Source organism: Bos taurus, chromosome 22, assembly GCF_002263795.3.
Source record: "Bos taurus isolate L1 Dominette 01449 registration number 42190680 breed Hereford chromosome 22, ARS-UCD2.0, whole genome shotgun sequence".
In the NCBI taxonomy this organism is placed as follows: domain Eukaryota; kingdom Metazoa; phylum Chordata; class Mammalia; order Artiodactyla; family Bovidae; genus Bos; species Bos taurus.
Genome location: NC_037349.1, coordinates 34721699 through 34740595, shown reverse-complemented (window position 1 = coordinate 34740595; position 18897 = coordinate 34721699). Strand labels below are relative to the sequence as shown.

Genomic DNA, 18897 nt, shown 5'->3' with positions numbered 1-18897 from the left:
CTGCCCCAGCAATCTTGACCCTCACTTGCCCTAGGAACTCACAAGATGGATTTTAGATCTTGTCACCCAGCACATCTCCAACCAGCATTTCCTGATTATCTCTTCTGTGACATCTTTCATGCTTTTTCCAAGCCTATCTTCAGTCAAACCTCCTCGTGGGCTCAATGCTCTTGCCCTACTTTATTCCTCAAATCCTCTCCTGAGTTTTTCTCTTTTTCAACAACCCTGGATCGATATGTAGCCAACATCTTAAAGCTTTTGTCACACCCATCTTGCCTAACTCTAACCATCCACTTTTTCTACTCCTAGCTGAGGATGCTGAATAATGCTAACGGAAACCATGTAACAGTCCTGCCCTGCATCATTTCAAACCCATTTCCTCCAGAGAACCTGGCCTCCAGCCTCTGACACCAGTTTTTTTATTCACTCCTAGCTGAAATCATTCCCAGCCTTCAATACCAGCACTGCCTTCCCTTTGCCAGGAATGGAAAGTTAACTGTGTCCTGTACAGCCAGGGAGGTGCCTGGGGAGTAGCTTAGGAGAAGTCTTCTCAGACCAGCTCAGGGTCCCCTTCCTCAGTTCAATCAGAAAGGTCTGCTTTAATCATTTAAAATATGTCTTCCGAATAAGGTTTCATTTAATTAAAAAAGGGCAGGGAGCCGTCCTGCTTTTTAAACCTTCAGTTTTCCATTGCACTGGGTATAAAACACAAACCCCTTAGCCAGGTGTACATCTCGGCTCTGACCTGAGCTAGTACTGCTCAGCCCTGGTTTCCCACCTGCGGGCCTAGGCCCTTCTGCTCTCACCTCTAGGCCCACGTGTGGTTCCACCTGCCAACACACCTGCCAACACACCTGCCCCTTTGTCCTTTGTGTGACTGATCCCTTCCTTTCAAATTCCATTTTAAATGTCACCTCCCCTAGCACTTCTCCTTATGCTTTATCACGCTACCTTCTTCATCCCTCTCATAGCACTTCTCACACCTTTATTCAATTTGGGGTTTACTTCCTCATTTAGTGTGTGTTTCTTCCACCAGAAGACTGTAACTCCCTTGCCAGGAAGCATCCTCTTTGTCATGGTTCACATTCAGGGGCAGGGCCAAAGCCGGGGGTGGGGTGGGGTTGGGGGTGGGATTCAGATCCTCTTTAGGTCCTCAGAGAAGAAGCTGAACCTGAGACCACCCCAAATAAGTAGGTAATTAAAGGAGAAACCCTGGCTGTGCACCTCTGGCTTCCCAGAAAGGGCCCCAGCCCTCCCCTTCCAGCCAGATGCCCCCAGGACCTCTGCCACAGAGAAGTCCAGGAGCTGCACTGGAGCCAGCACCTCCCTCGTGGATCCTGTTCCTGTGCAAAGGAAGCAGGCAGGAATTTTTTTTTTTTTTTTTTAGGAAACATTTTTTGATGAATCAATAAATTTGTGAAAGTTTGAGAAGCACCAGGCTAGGGAAAAAAAACCCGTCAGCTACCCTAGACTGATAGGAACAAGAAAAGTAGGGAGGTTAACCTTCCCCATCCTCTCCATCACTGGCTACCTACCCATGACAGTCTATTTCAGGACAAAGGGCAATAAAGCCAGACCAGCCTTCTGAACCAGCCTGCCTTTCACCATCTGTGCTACAAAGAATCTTCAGATACGAAGATCGGGATACTTGCGGAGGTAAGTGTTGAAGCAGTTTAACTGATTTTGTAACAAAATGATTATTTAAGCATCCTTGGTCCATCTTAAAACAAGTGGCAAGTCTTTGAAAAGACTGTCATTATATGATGGCTGTCATTATAGCAGGAAGCAACGGCACTATGGGACAAGAACAGAAGTTAGTCACCTCAGATATATGAGACAGGCAGATGCGGTTAGGAGTAAAGGCTGTCAGACTCCTAACCGATAAATCTCAGTTATCTTCCTGTGTGTACCTGGGTTGCCATGGGTGCACCTTTGCTTCGCAAATGTGTTCAAGTACTTTTTCTCCCTAAGCTGCTTTGCCTGTTGTGCTTGTCCACAAGGCTTGAATGGAACACAGAGAGACAGCAAACATGTAGTCTGTGTGGGTGTACTTGCTTTTCTGTGCAAACATGATTGAATTATTTAGAAGAAATAAACAGCAGGAGTTGATTTCAGGCAAAACACACGGTAGTACAGTATGGAGGAGAGAAGCCGTGTGAAGGTGGGGGCGTGGTGGCAGATACCAGGGCATGAAGTCATCAATCTGGGTAGGCACAGGGTGGTGAGGTGGAGGTTACAGTAGGAGGGTGGGTGAGCATGATGACTATGTAGCTACTCTTCCTGAATAATCATCATAAACCAGCTACTGTGCCTTTTACATAGAATTGATTGTTACTTTCATAAATGCTATGAGACAGGTTGTTGTTTCTAGTTGCTAAGTCGTGTCCAACTCTTTTGTGACCCCGTGGACTGTAGCCGGCCAGGCTCTTCTGTCCACAGGATTTCCCAGGCAAAAATACTGGAGTGGGTTGCCATTTCCTTCTCCAGGGGGTCTTCCAGAGCCAGGGATGGAATCCATGTCTCCTGCCTTAGCAGGCAGATTCTTTACTATTGAGCTACCTGGGAAGCTCATGAGATAGGTACCTTTTTTAATAACCACTTTTAAAATTATATTTAATTTACAATATTGTGCTAGCTTCAGGTATACAGCAATGTGATTCTGTTATACATATATACATATAGCTCTTTTATTAATATATATACTCTCTTGTGCATATATACTCTTTTTCAGATTCTTTTCCACTATAGGTTATTACATGATATTGAATATATTTCCTTATGCTATATAGTAGGTTCTTGCTATTTATTTTATATATATAGTTGTTCATTATTGAACAAAGGGGCAGGTGTGTGGGCAGGTGGAACCACACGTGGGCCTAGAGGTGAGAGCAGAGTTAAAATCCCAAACTCCTAATTTATCTACTTTCTTTGCTATCCCCTTTGGTAATCATGAATTTGTTACCCATGTCTGGGAGTCTATTTCTGCTTTGTAAATAAGATCATTTGTATCATTTTTAAAATTCCACATGTAAGTAATAACATATGACATTTGTCTTTCTCTGCCTGACTTCACTTAATATGATAATCTCTAGGTTCATTCATGTTGCTGCAAATGATTTTGTTTCATTCTTTTTTATGGGTTAGTAATGTTCCATTGCATATATGTACCATATTTTCTTTATCTATCCATTTGTTAAAGGACATTTAGATTGCTTCCATGTCTTGGCTACTGTAAATGGTGCTGCTATGAACATTGGAGTGCATGTATCTCTTCAAGTTAGAATTTTTCTCTGGATATATGCCCAAGAGTGGGACTGCAGGATCATAAGGTAATTCTATTTTTAGTTTTTGAAAGAACCTCCATATTCCTCTCCATAATGGCTGCACCAACTTACATTCCAACCAACAGTGTTGTAGACTCCTTTCTCTCTACACCCTCTTGAGATAGGTACCTTTATTATTCCTCTTTCACCTCTAATACCTCTGTGAAGACACCGAGGCTCAGAGAGGTTAAGCAATTTGCATAAGGTCACAGAGTTCATATGAGAGCCTGGATTGTAATCTAGGTTTATCTATCTCTGAAGTCTGGGGTCATAACCACCATTCCATGCTTTGCTGCCAGTTGGCAGAATAGCCTGGAGCCCAAGAGAGGGGTTAAGCTTAGAGCTGTAATTACAGGGAAAATTTCTTAGAAGGTAACAAAGAGAACAAAGAAAGAGCCAATCTCTGTCAGCATCACTAAAAAAGGAAAGGACTGAGGAGCACCCAGGTTTTTTATGTGAGAAAGATGTTCTACTATTGCTTAATTTGAGGACAGAAAAAGGAAAAAACTGTAAATCTGAGGCTGTGGTAAAGAAAAGAAGAAAAAGGACACAGAAAACAGACCAAAAAGGAAAAAAAAAAACCTTTAAAAATTACTTTCAGCACCCATTTATGATAGCAACTCTTCAAAAAATGGGCATAGAAGGAATCTACCTCAACATAATAAAGGCCATATATAATAAACCCACAGTAAACATTATTCTCAACGGTGAAAAACAAAGCATTTCCTCTAAGATCAGGAGCAAGACAAGGGTGTCCAGTCTCACCACAATTATTCAACACAGTTTTGGAAGTCCGAGCTGTGGCAATCAGAGAACAAAAAGAAATAAAACAAATCTAGACTGAAAAAGAAGTAAAACTCTCACTGTTTGCAGACAACATGATACTATACACAGAAAATCCTAAAGATACTATGAGAAAATTACTAGAGCTAATCAGTGAATTTTGAATTTAGTAAAGTTGCAGGATACAAAATCAATATGCAGAAATCACTTGCATTCCTATACACTAACAGTGAAAAATCAGAAAGAAAAATTAAGGAATTAATCCCACTTATCATTGCAATAGAAAGAATAAAATATCTAGGAATAAACCTACCTAAGGAGACAAAAGAACTGTATACAGAAAACTATAGGACCCTGATGAAAGAAATCAAAGACAATATAATGTCTTTGATGAGGAGATATTCCATGTTCCTGGGTTGGAAGAATCAATATTGTGAAAATGACTATACTACCAGATGCAATCTACAGATTCAGTGCAATCCCTAACAAATCACCAATGGCATTTTTCATAGAACTAAAACAAAAATTTTCACAATTTGTAATGGAAACACAAAAGATCCTGCATAGCCAAAGCAATCTTGAGAAAGAATGAAGCTGGAGGAATCAACCTTCCTGTCTTCAGACTATACCACAAAGCTACAGTCATCAAGACAGTATGGTATTGGCACAAAAACAGAAATATAAATCAACGGAACAAGATAAAAAACCCAGAGATAAACCCACACACCTGTGGACACTTTATCTTTGACAAAGGAGGCAAGAATATAAAACGGAGTATAGATAATCTCTTCAGTAAGTGGTGCTGGGAAAACTGGGCAGCTACATGTAAAAGAATGAAACTAGAACACGTCCAATTACCATACACAAAAATAAACTCAAAGTGGATTAAAGACCTGAATGTAAGACCAGAAACTATAAAACTCTTAGAGGAAAACATAGGCAAAATACTCTAAGATATAAATCACAGCAAGATCTTCTATGACCTACCTACTAGAGTAATGGAAATAAAGACAAAAATAAACAAGTGGGACCTAATTAAACTTAAAAGCTTTTGCACAGTGAAGGGAACTATAAACAAGGTGAAAGGACAGCCCTCAGACTGGGAGAATATAATAGCAAATGAAATAACTGAAAAAGGATTAATTTCCAAAATACACAAGCAGCTCATGAATGTTTAAACTACTGCACAATTGCACTCATCTCACACGCTAGCAAAGTAATGCTCAAAATCCTCCAAGCCAGGCTTCAACAGTACGTGAATCGTGAACTTCCAGATGTTCAAGCTGGATTTAGAAAAGGCAGAGGAGCCAGAGATCAAATTGCCAGTATCTGTTGGGTCATCAAAAAAGCAAGAAAGTTCCAGAAAAACATCTACCTCTGCTTTATCAACTACACCAAAGAGTTTGACTGCGTGGATCACAGTCAAAACTGTGGAAAATTCTGAAAGAGATGGGAATACCAGACCACCTGACCTGCCTCCTGATAAAATCTGTATGCAGGTCAAGAAGCAACAGTTAGAACTGGACATTGAACAACAGACTGGTTCCAAACCAGGAAAGGAGTACATCAAGGATGTATATTGTCATCCTGCTTATTTAACTTATATGTAGAGTACATCATGAGAAATGCTGGACTGGATGAAGCACAAGCTGGAATCAAGACTGCCAGGAGAAATATCAATAACCTCAGATATGCAGATGACACCATCCTTATGGCAGAAAGTGAAGAAGAGCTAAAGAGATTCTTGTTAAAAGTGAAAGAGGAGAGTGAAAAAGGTGGCTTAAAATTCAACATTCTCAGAAAACTGAGATCCTGGCATCCAGTCTCATCACTTCATGGAAAATAGATGGGGAAACAGTGGCTTACTTTATTTTGGGGGGGCTCCAAAATCACTGCAGATGGTGACTGCAGCCATGGAATTAAAAGACGCTTGCTCCTTGGAAGGAAAGTTATGACCAACCTAGACAGCATATTAAAAAGCAGAGACATTACTTTGCCATCTAGTCAAGGCTATGGTTTTTCCAGTAGTCATGTATGGATGTGAGAGTTGGACTATAAAGAAAGTTGATTGTTGAAGAATTGATGCTTTTGAACTATGGTGTTGGAGAAGACTCTTGAGAGCCCCTTGGACTGCAAGGAGATTCAACCAGTCCATCCTAAAGGAAATCAGTCCTGAATATTCATTGGAGGACTGATGCTGAAGGTGAAACTCCAATACTTTGGCCACCTGATGCAAATAACTGACTCATTTGAAAAGACCCTGAATCTGGGAAAGATTGAAGGCAGGAGAAGGGGATGACAGAGGATGAGATGGCTGGATGGTATCACTGACTCAATCGACACGAGTTGAGTAAACTCAGGAGCTGGTGATGGACAGGGAGGCCTGGTGTGCTGCAGTCTATGAGGTTGCAAAGAGTCGGACATGACTGACTGACTGAACTGAACTGAATATGCAAAACAAACAACCCAATCAAAAAGAGAGCAAAAGACTTAAACAGACATTTCTCCGAAGCAGACAAAGAGATGGCAATAAACACCGACCAGTTTACCGAAAGACCAGAATTGCTGAGGCTGAGTTTTGAAGTGACTTGCTTCTTACATGGGGAACACCATGGTGCAAGGTGGGTTGCTTAAGGAATGTGTGTATTTAGTGAAGATATTCCTGTGCAGAAGGAAAGAGATCAGCTGGTTCTTCATAAAAGAACAGTCAGGAAATATCAACATAATGTGTAATGCATGCCTCACTATGGGTAAAATGGAAACTTCATTTGATCCATTATAACCAATGTAATTTTTACCTCTAGAGTTTTTACCTCTACTCAAAGTGTGATTAATAAGCCATCACCTGAGAGTGTCACCCAGATTCACTGAAACAGAACTTGCATTTTATTAATAGGATCCCCAAGTGATTGTATCAGACACGCATTAAAGCTTGAGAAATGCTTCCCTGCCATCTTGGTAATTTGGTGAACTTCTATTCATCCTTCAAAGTCCAGCCCAGATATCATGTCTTTCTTAAAACTTCTCCTACCAGATTTAATCACTTCTTCCTCTATGCTATTTCTGTGGACTGCTTACTTATCTCCATCCTGTTCACATCACATTGTGTTGTTGATATATTCTTGAGGAAATGGGTATCTTTGTGTTCTTACTTTTGCAGTGTAGTGGCAGTTAATCATGTTACCTCTATAGATACATCTCTATACCTCTAAGATAGATTCTAAGGAGTATTCAATTACTCACTTTAGTTGTTGTTCAATTTAAATCATTCTGGGGAAAAAGTTTTACAATTTTCCCATGACAAAAATCACCTAGTAAGCTTATTAACCTTATTAATTTTATGTGCTCTGCCATAAAATCTGATTCTGCTCTTTTTAGCTGGGCTCCAGGAATCTGCATTTTTAGCTAGTAGCCTAATGATTTCTGGTGCATATGGTCAATGTAAAATTCTGGTTTAGAAATATTTCTGAATTGGAGTCTAGGATGCTGAGTCCTGGTCTGGTGGGCTGCTACTGCCCTGCTCATTGCATTGGTCTCTATGTCCTCTACCAAAATCACGGACCAAATACATCAGTGAGGGAGCCACCCAAATTCATTTGGACTATGTTTCTGTAAGGATGCCTGTATAGAGAAATGAAAATGTGCTCAATTTCAGGCCAGATCAGTCTGAGTTACTCAATACTGATGAGCAACCCCACCATCAAGAAGATCTCCCGGGACTTCCCTGGTGGTCCAGTGGCTGAGACTCTGTATTCCCAATGTAGAGGGCCTGAGTTTGACCCCAGGGCCAGCACAGATCTAGCGCAGCCAAATAAATAAATAAATAAATATATATATATATATATATTTTTTTAAATGATCTCCCTCTTGAAATTGATCCACTGACTCTTAGGATCCATTCCAGTATTTTGGAAACACATAATGTTATCCACATGCATAGCTCTGATTGTGTGAAGCCTGCTTTGGGCAGGCAATAGATAATATTCCATTTGATTCACACAATGCTAGAAGGCAAAGGACACTATCAGCTTTTAATGATAAGGTCATTGAGCCTCAGTGACATTTTGTGACTTTCTTAGTCACACAATTAAGAAAGGGCTGAGCCAGGAGTCAAAGTCTGATTTGTCTACTTCCAAAGCTATTGCTTGCTTCCTGTTTGTCAGACTGTTTGTTTCTTTAACTACACTTTTCACACAATAATCCCCCAGGGGCTGGCACAGCTGGGGATGGTGAGAGCCCTTCAAAACATCCATTCACTGCACTCCTGTTCCAAGTGGTGCATATAACCATTTATATAACCATTTATCTCCAGCTGTAGAGTACATCTATACCAAAAGAATGCCTGGAAACACAAAGAAGTGATCTGGTTCTCTCCCTAAAGGAACTTTCAACTAGCTTGACTTTTCCCTTAACTGATGCTCTGAGTCAATGCACACCTCCATGGAGTAAGACAAACATGGACACATAGTTTCAAGTTGTTACAATAATTCAATCAAATCATAACAGAGTATTTTTGCAGTTGATTGGGAAGACAAGAAATTGGATGGATGGCACTTATTTAGTTAATGGTCTAAAGCTCTCCTCAGATCACAAAGCAAAGTTGTTTTTTTCTTGAGAAGGGTTATTATTTTAGCGGTAGGAGGAAAGAATGGGTTAACTAAATTATGATATATCCATAAAAGAATACTTTTATGCTGAATGTTTTCAGTCAACTACAGCTAGGGCATAAAAATGAGCACAGCACATACACTGCCTGCCCTCACAGAACTGATTGTATACTTGATGAAGCAGAATGATCTAGATCTATACATTCTATCAGTGACTCAAAAAATGTTGTAAAAATGCAATATGTGATTTGCAGAGAGTACATAAAAAAATAAAATGCTAAAAAAAGTATGTGTGTATATAAGTGATGTTGCCAGAAGGTTCTACACAGTGTCATTCATTGCAGTTATCTTTGCAGACTAGGAATGAGTTTGGGTTGGGATGGAGGAATGGATGGGAATGGTGGACTTAATAATACATTTTTGTGGCAGGGAGACAACTGCCTACCCTCAAATCCCTTCTTCAGTCAAAAAAAAAAAAACAAAAAAAACCAGAATCTTTCCTAGACTCCTAGTGGCTCAGTGTAGGCATGTGACTAAGTTTTGGGCAAGCTGTAGACTAGAAGTAGTTGTGTAGGACACCAGGGAATCCTCGTTAAAAGGGAAGTGACTAGCCCTTTTGTCCATATTCCTTCTTGCTGCCTGGAATGTGGATTCACCGTTGGCTCCAACAGCCATCTTGGACCAAGAGGACATCTTGAGCGTAGAAGCCACAAGCAGGAGGATACTAGGATGGAAGAGCATGAGTCTGCTCCATTCAAACCCACTACTCCTCTGCTGTCTACTATGGGAGCCATGAGCCGCATGTGAATGTCTCAGTAGATTAATCAAAATTACATAAAATTTTTAAAAATTCAGTTCCTCAGCCCAAGCAGCTACACTTCAAACACTCAATAATGACCCAGTGCTGGCCAGTGGCTATCAAATTGGACAACACGGATTTTCATCACAACAGAGTTTTGTTGGCTAGTGCTGCTCTACTGCTTGTTTCCAGACTCTAGAGAATAAATCCCCCCAAATTTATGTCTTTTTTACCTGTATTTGAACACACTCTATTCATGTTTTTTACAAGAACATGTATCAATTTTATGATATAAAATGAATAGAATTTTAAATATACAAGTGGACATCAACATGGATTAAAACAAAGATAACTATAAATAACGTGGTTTGATTATTTAAAAATAGAAAAACATTGTATCAAAAATAGATTTTAAAAAACACTAGGTACATGAGAGGTCTGGAAAACTATAAACTTTTAGATTTGTTTCTTTGTTCTGAAGTAAAAGGCTGGGCACCCAAAGTTTATACAACCTTCACTTCGAGTTGACAAAGACCACACACCAGGTAGGCACATACATTTCTATAGAGTTGTTGTCTACACACTGAGCCACGGAGCATATTAAGAATTTTCTGAGAGATACAGTTAACATTCATGGGAGACACTTTTATAAGGATAAGATATGGTCTGGTGCTCTTTAGCTATTCATCAAACTCTCTGCTGTTTGCATTTTGAAAATATACACTGCCATTACATTTTAAATACATTGCGTTATATTGTGCTCTCTTTGAACCTGCAGCAAAATTATGATTCCATTGTGTATTTTTAAAGATTAAATATTTCTCATAGTTTTGCACTATAGCAAGCAAACTGAAGGCTTTTAGCATTCCAGGTCATGTAGATGATTTCTTTCTTTTTTTTTTTTATGTAGATGATTTCAACAAGGTTGTTTATTCTTCATTCAACGTGTGCGGGATTCAGGAGAATCATTTGCATTCTTACAAGAAGGTGCCACCCAGGTAATCTTTGGCAAATGATTGTCAGTGAATATTCTGATCTGCCTGGAAAATATGGTATATAACACCCAGGCCAAGGGAACCAAGGGCAGAGAAAGCAAGATTCTGTGGGGGATGTTTATCACAAAGCAGAATAACCTTAACCTTTCTATCAATGGGGTACTGAATGTACTAAGTCCTAAAGCCCCTCATCTGGTACTCTGCCAGCACAAACCAAGGACATGGATCTTCTTCCCCCTCCCCTTAGTGTGTGTGTGTTTATGTATGTGTATTTTATCCTGTAGATCATAATGATATGACATATATGCTGTTTGTGCACATTTTAATTTTCTAATTCCACTGAAAGTCTGAGGCTTCTTCAGATGAGAACTGAAAGCCAGGCAAGTGTATTCTTGGTGGGCAATTGGTACTGTTACAGAATCCCTTTTTCACCTTACTAGGAAAGAAGTGATTTCAAAGGTGGGCATTCTCTGATTGCCATCTCCTTTTTACCTCTGTCTGAGGGATGAAGGGATGAAAGCAAAGAGTGAAGCTGGCTGAGGGGCACGACTGGGAGAGAGGGTTCCAGAAACCACTCCTCATACTGACAACATTTCTGAGTGTTGTGTATTTCCTTCTAGTTCCCTCAGCACAGGTGATTTTTAGCGCACACTTTAGGATGTTGGGCTACTGTTCATTCAACAGAAAACCAAGTGTGACATCCAAAGAATATTAATGAACCACTTAAATTTTTACTGAAGTCTTTTGAAATGTCATGAAAAGGGGATTACATTCCAAACCCACAAAAACTTTGGAAAGTCCTCTTTCCCCTCTTTGTCCCACTGTCTCTGAAGTACTGCCAACTCTTGCAGCATCCCCCAGACCCCCACACTTTCCAAACTACCGTGAGTCTGGGTCTTCTCTGAGATCTGGCCCTCAGCTTTCATGAGGGTCTTAATCTTTTTCTAACATAAATATTTCTAGATTTTCTGGCTATCTTTCAATTCTCCTTTTGCTATTATTAGCAATAACACAACTGAAGGCCTCAGAGGGTGAGCAGGCAAATACAAAAGCTCCCTGGGAAGTGATAGGAAGCAGAGAGCCTGAGGAACTTGCCTGCTGATTTGGATATTTTTGGATCTTGATTACAAAAACTCTGAAGACCCTTCTAACTCATTCCCTCTTCTTCCAACCTCCTTGCCCCCTTAACTTTAGCTGATCTTCAACTTCACTAGCTCTTTTACAACCCCACTTGTCACTTGTTCCCCTCTTTCTCTCTCAGATCCCTCTACTGTGTGACCTTGAGCTTGTCATTCCCGTGCTAAACGCTTGGTCACCTCTCCTACACTGCTGGTGGGAATGTAAGTTGGTACAGCCACTATAGAAAGCAGTGTAGAGGTTCTTCAGAAAAGTAAAAATAGAATTACCACATGATCCAGCAATCCCACTTCTGTGCATATACCTGGACAAAACTTTAATTCAAAGATACATACACTCCTAAGTTCATAGCAGCACTATTCACAATATCCAAGACATGGAAACAAGTTAACTGTCCACTGACAGATGAATGGAAAAAGATGTCTCACACACACACAATGGAATACTACTCAACCAGAAAAAGAATGGAATAATGCTATTTGCAGCTATGTGGATGCAACTAGAGATTATCATGCTAAATAAGCCAGAAAGAGAAAGACATATACCATATAACTTTAATGTGGAATCAAAAATATGGCACAAAAGAACCTATCTACAAAACAGAAACAGATTCACAGACATAGACAGCAGATGTACAGGTGCCAAGGGGGAGTTGGTAGAGGTGGAAGGGACTGGGAGCTTGCGATTAGCAGATGTAAACAATTATATATAGGATGGATAAACAACAAGGTCTACTATACAGCACAGTGAAGGTCCATCTAGTCAAGGCTATGGTTTTTCCTCTGGTCATGTATGGATATGAGAGTTGGACTGTGAAGATAGCTGAGCGCCGAAGAATTGATGCTTTTGAACTGTGGTGTTGGAGAAGACTCTTCAGAGTCCCTTGGACTGCAAGGAGATCCAACCAGTCCATTCTGAAGGAGATCAGCCCTGGGATTTCTTTGGAAGGAATGATGCTAAAGCTGAAACCCCAGTACTTTGGCCACCTGATGTGAAGAGTTGACTCATTGGAAAAGACTCTGATGCTGGGAGGGATAGGGGGCAAGAGGAGAAGGGGATGACAGAGGATGAGATGGCTCAGTGGCATCACTGACTCGATGGACGTGAGTCTCGGTGAACTCCGGGAGTTGGTGATGGACAGGGAGGCCTGGCGTGCTGTGATTCATGGGGTCACAAAGAGTCGGACACGACTGAGCGATTGAACTGAACTGAACTGAACTATATTCAATGTCCTGTGGTAAACCAGAATGGAAAAGAATATGTAAAAAAAAAAAAGAATATCTCCATGTGTACAACTGGGTCTTGTTCTGATGGGCAGGGTCATGCTCAGTAAATCTTTAATCTTTAAGTTTCCCCCTCAGTCAGTCTCTCCCATCAGGAAGCTTCCATAAGTCTCTTATCCTTATCCATCAGAGGGAAGACAGACTGAAAGTCACAATCACAGAAAACTAACCAATCTGATCACATGGACCACAGCCTTTCCTAACTCATGCTGTGTAGGGCCACCCCAGACAGATGGGTCACGGTAGAGAGTTCTGACAAAACATGGTCCACAGGAGAAGGGAATGGCAAACCATTTCAGTATTCTTGCCTTGAGAATACCATGAACAATATGAAAAGATAAAAAGATAGGACACTGAAAGATGAACTCCCCAGGTCGGTAGGTGCCCAAAATGCTACTGGAGATCAGCGGAGAACTAACTCCAGAAACAATGAAAAGACGGAGCCAAAGCAAAAACAACACTCAATTGTGGATGTGACTGGTGATGGAAGTAAAGTCTGCTGTAAAGAGCAATACTGCATAGGAACCTTGAATGTTAGGTCCATGAATCAAGGCAAATTGAAAGTGGTCAGACAGGAGATGACAAGAGTGAACATAGACATTTTAGGAATCAGCGAACTAAAATGGACAGGAATGGGTGAATTTAACTCAGATGACCATATATCTACTAGTGTGGGCAAGAATCCCTTAGCAGAAATGGAGTAGCCCTCATAGTCAACAAAAGAGTCCAAAATGCAGTACTTGGATGCAATCTCAAAAACACCAGAATGATCTCTGTTCATTTCCAAGGCAAACCATTTAATATCACAGTAATCCAAGTCTATGCCCCAACCAGTAACGCTGAAGAAGTGGAATTTGAATGGTTCTATGAAGACCTACAAGATCTTCTAGAACTAACACCCAAAAAAGATGTCCTTTTCATTATAGGGGACTGGAATGCAAAAGCAGGAGGTCAAGAAACACCTGGAGTAACAGGCAAATTTGGCTTTGGAAGAATGAAGCAGGGCAAAGGCTAACAGAGTTTTGCCAAGAAAACACACTGGTCATAGCAAACACCCTCTTCGAACAACACAAGAGAAGACTCTACACATGGACATCACCAGATGGTCAATGCCAAAATCAGATTATATTGATATAATATGCCAAAATATTGATTATATTCTTTGCAGCCAAAGATGGAGAAGTTCTATATAGTCAGCAAAAACAAGACTGGGAGATGACTGTGGCTCAGATCATGAACTCCTTATTGCCAAATTCAGATTTAAATTGAAGAAAATAGGGAAAACACTAGACCATTCAGGTGTGACCTAAATCAAATCCCTAATGATTATCCAGTGGAAGTGACAAATAGATTCAAGGGATTAGATCTGATAGACAGAGTGCCTGAAAAACTATGGACAGAAGTTGGTGACATTGTACAGGAGACAGGGATAAAGACCATCTCTAAGAAAAACAAATGCAAAAAGGCAAAATGGTTATCTGAGGAGGCCTTACAAATAGTCATGAAAAGAAAAGAAGTGAAAGGCAAAGGAGAAAAGGAAAGATATACCCACTTGAATGCAGAGTTCCAAAGACAAGCAAGGAGAGTTAAGAAAGACTTCCTCAGCGATCAATGCAAAGAAATAGAGGAGAACAATAGAATGGGAAAGACTAGAGATCTCTCTTCAAGAAAATTAGAGCTACCAAGGGAACATTTCATGCAAAGATGGGCACAATAAAGGACAGAAATGGTATGGACCTAATAGAAGCAGAAGATATTAAGAAGAGGTGGCAAGAATACACAGAAAAACTGTACAAAAAAAGATCTTCATGACCCAGATAATCACGATGGTGTGATCACTCACCTAGAGCCAGACATTCTGGAAGGTGAAGTCAAGTGGGCCTTAGGAAGCATCACTACGAACAAAGCTAGTGGAGGTGATAGAATTCTAGTTGAGCTACTTCAAATCCTAAATGATAATGCTGTGAAAATACTGCACTCAATATGCCAGCAAATTTGAAAAACTCAGCAGTGGCCACAGGACTGAAAAAGGTCCGTTTTCATTCCAATCCCAAAGAAAGGCAATGCCAAAGAATACTCAAACTACCACACGATTGCACTCATCTCACACGCTAGTAAAGTAATGCTCAAAATTCTCCAAGCCAGGCTTCAGCAATATGTAAACCATGAACTTCCATATGTTCAAGCTGGTTTTAGAAAAGGCAGAGGAACCAAAGATCAAATTGCCAACATCCACTGGCTCATCAGAAAAGCAAGAGAGTTCCACAAAAACAACTACTTCTGCTTTATTGACTATGCCAAAGCCTTTGACTGTGTAGATCACAACAAACTGTGGAAAATTCTTCAAGAGATGGGAATATCAGACCACCTGACCTGTCTCCTGAGGAATCTGTATGCAGGTCAGGAAGCAACAGTTAGAACTGGACATGGAACAATAGACTGGTTCCAAATTGGGAAAGGAGTACATCAAGGCTGTATTTTGTCATCCTGCTTATTTAACTTAAATGCAGAGTACATCATGAGAAATGTTGGACATTTAGCACAAGCTGGAAACAAGATTGCCATGAGAAATATCAATAACCTCAGATGTGCAGATGACACCATGCTTATGTCAGAAAGCGAAGAACTAAAAAGCCTCTTGATGAAAGTGAAAGAGAAGAGTGAAAAAGGTGGCTTAAAATTCAACATTCAGAAAACTAAGATCATGGTGTCTGGTCCCATCACTTCATGGCAAACACATCATGGCAAATAGATGGGGAAACAGTGGAAACATAAGAGTACTTTTGGGGGCTCCAAAATCACTGCAGATGGTGACTGCAGCCATGAAATTAAAAGATGCTTGCACCTTGGAAAAAAAGTTATGACCAACGTAGACAGCATATTAAAAAGCAGAGACATTACTTTGCCAACAAAGGTCCATCTATTCAAAGCTATGGTTTTTCCAGTAGTCATGTATGGATGTGAGAGTTGGACTATAAAGAAAGCTGAGCACCGAAGAACTGATGCTTTTGAAGTGTGGTGTTGGAGAAAACTCTTGAGAGTCCCTTGAACAGCAAGGAGATCCAACCAGTCCATCCTAAAGGAAGTAAGTCCTGAATATTCACCTGAAGGACTGAGGCTGAAACTCCAATACTTTGGCCACCTGATTCGAAGAACTGACTTATTTGAAAAGACCCTGATGCTGGGAAAGATTGATGGCAGGAGGAGAATGGGATAACAGAGGATGAGATGGTTGGATGGTATCACTGACTCAGTCGACACGAGTTGAGTAAACTCAGGAGCTGGTGATGGACAGGGAGGCCTGGCGTGCTGTTGTCCATGGGATAACAAAGAGTCAGACATGACTGAGCGACTGAAATGAACTGAACTGAACTGATGTGTATAACTGAGTCACTATGTCATACAGCAGAGACTGGCACAATGTTGTATATCAACTATACTTCAATAAAAAAACATGAAAAGTAAACCATTGGTCAGAGAAGGCGATGGCACCCCACTCCAGTACTCTTGCTTGGAAAATCCCATGGACGGAGGAGCCTGGTAGGCTGCAGTCCATGGGGTCGCTAGGAGTCAGACACAACTGAGTGACTTCACTTTCACCTTTCACTTTCATGCATTGGAGAAGGAAATGGCAACCCACTTCCGTGTTCTTGCCTGGAGAATCCCAGGGATGGCTGAACCTGGCGGGCTGCTGTCTATGGGGTCGCACAGAGTTGGACACGACTGAAGCAACTTAGCAGCAGCAGCAGCAAACCACTGGTTCCCTCAGCTGAGACAAGGGATCTGTTCTGGAAGGTCTCTCATGGCATGTGTATTCTGAGGTTGAAGATTCAGGACATGCTGCTCAAGAAAAACACATCTGACTTGATTAAAAGTGAGCATGTGAGCACAGGTTACCCTTTTACCTTTAAACTATTTTTTTTATTGCACAAGTGACACATGAGTATTCCTGTACAAAATCAAAACAGAATTAAGACTTAAATGGTTCCTACCTCCTACCCTAACCCTATCACCTCCATGCTTTAGGATAAAAGAAACACAAACAGACACACACACACACCCAACCCCAAATTTTATTCACTTCACTTCTTTAGGGGTTTGATCTGTCCTTTTCCTGGTGGTTTCCTGCTTTTATACACATATAAATATCCAAAGAAACTGTATAGTATTGTTTTGTGAGGTTTTACAAAATGAACACATGCTGTTTCTGCACACTCTACTGAATGTCAGAAGCTCATCAAAATGAGAGTTGAAAGCTAGGCAACTGTATTCTAGCAGCACTTTGGTGCTGCTATGAATTTAATAATAAAAGTATAAGTGGAATACTGTGTTCAGTGCCTTTCACTTGCTTCTGTCCTTAATATCAGTTGCTACAGAAAAACCGTAGATCATTCTTTGTAATAGCTGTATAGTATTCCCTGTAATAATAATAAGTACAATTTATTGACTGTTGACAGTTTGCCAAGAACTGTTCTTACTTAATCCTCAAGAAACTTCATGAAATAAGCAGCCAATACTGTTCCCACTTCACAAACAAGAAATCTTGGAACCAACATAAAAATGCCATGCTTTATTTCATCTGCTGCTAGACATTTATGTTTCCAGTTCCCTACTATAACAAACATGCTACGAAATCTCCTTGTCCAGGTGTAGGTAGGATGAATAGGAGCAGGCAAGAGCTGAGGGGGAAGGTATGTGCATTTTTAGCTTTAAGACATACTCCAAACTGTGATGGGGTATGGAATGGGGAGTGTGCTGAAAGGATGGCCAGAAAGGGGTGGCTGCAGGGACAACCGAGATTCCAACTTCATCCACTTTTAAGTTGTTCCTAAGAACAATCCTGGGTAGAAAAAGGAATTTGTCACTATTTCTCCTAAGTCCCCTAAGCCCCAGGGCATCGTCTCACTTCTCTTCTTTTCCCCCAGCCCTGAGGACCTTCCACCCACCCAGCTGGTGCATCTGGGCACCAGCTGTGCCAGCTTTGTTAGGCTTAGGAGAGATGTCAAGCCCTTCAGTATTTACTTTATCCCAAGAACATTAAGGAAGGTAGACAGGCCTCCATCCTTGTGCACCATTTATACAGATGTCAGGCTGGGGATGTGGGTTCATTTTTCATTCTTTAATCCGCAGGTATGAATTAAACCATAACTTGCCTCGCTGACACCATGGCATCAATATTTTCTCAGACTGGAACATGGTCTCCCTGTTCTTGCCCACCCTTTAAAAATAAACTTAACATATGGTGTTTGTCTTATGGCAAAGGAATGCAATGTGTTTTTCTTGACATGTGACTCAATTCAAACACTAAGGAAAACTTTGATATTTCAGAGGAGGTTTGCAGTTGGAGGGAATATGCTTGCTACCTTCCCCATTAAACAGGGTAATTCCTGAAGCACAAGATGTCCCAAGTTTCTCAGATGAGTACCTTAAATCATCATACATGTCATGTAGATCCTAGAGTAGTACTGTAGACTCCATGTGATGTCTTAAAATAGTCAGAAACTAACAAGTAAAATGCATCCAGTTTGAGAACAACCCTGATGATGTTTATATAATTTTCTCAATGACCATACAATGCTTGACTAATCATCAAACACACCCCAATGTCACAACACAAACAGACAGTAAAAGTTTGAAGGCAGAGACAACATTAAAATACAGACAGACAATGATTTTTAAAAGTGACTGAACAATCATATTGGGCACAATGCTTAATTGCTACTAGAGCCTTTCTGGGTCTTTGAATCAGTTTCTCTGAGCTCCCTGCTCCTTTCTCCTCACTGAAAAGCATATATGCTATATACGGTATATGCATGCGATGTTGATCTAAGGCTTACATAAAGAAAAAGCAAAATTATTTTGATAATTTAAAATGCTTTTTATCATCTTCAGAAAGGGTAACACCATAATGTAAGCCAGCACTTCATGGGCCCTGTCTTGAGCAGTATCACATTGAAAGAAACCAGAAGT

At 40.6% G+C, this 18897-nt stretch overlaps 1 long non-coding RNA gene across 1 annotated transcript; it reads left to right on the top strand.

Annotated features, from left to right (window-relative positions):
- The first annotated feature begins 1355 nt into the window (after window positions 1-1355).
- LOC132343501 (uncharacterized) lies at window positions 1356-18399 on the top strand. The gene is made up of 4 exons (XR_009492369.1): window positions 1356-1656; window positions 3200-3329; window positions 10423-10510; window positions 18058-18399. It is a non-coding gene; the product is annotated as an uncharacterized lncRNA (long non-coding RNA).
- Window positions 18400-18897: the final 498 nt, after the last annotated feature.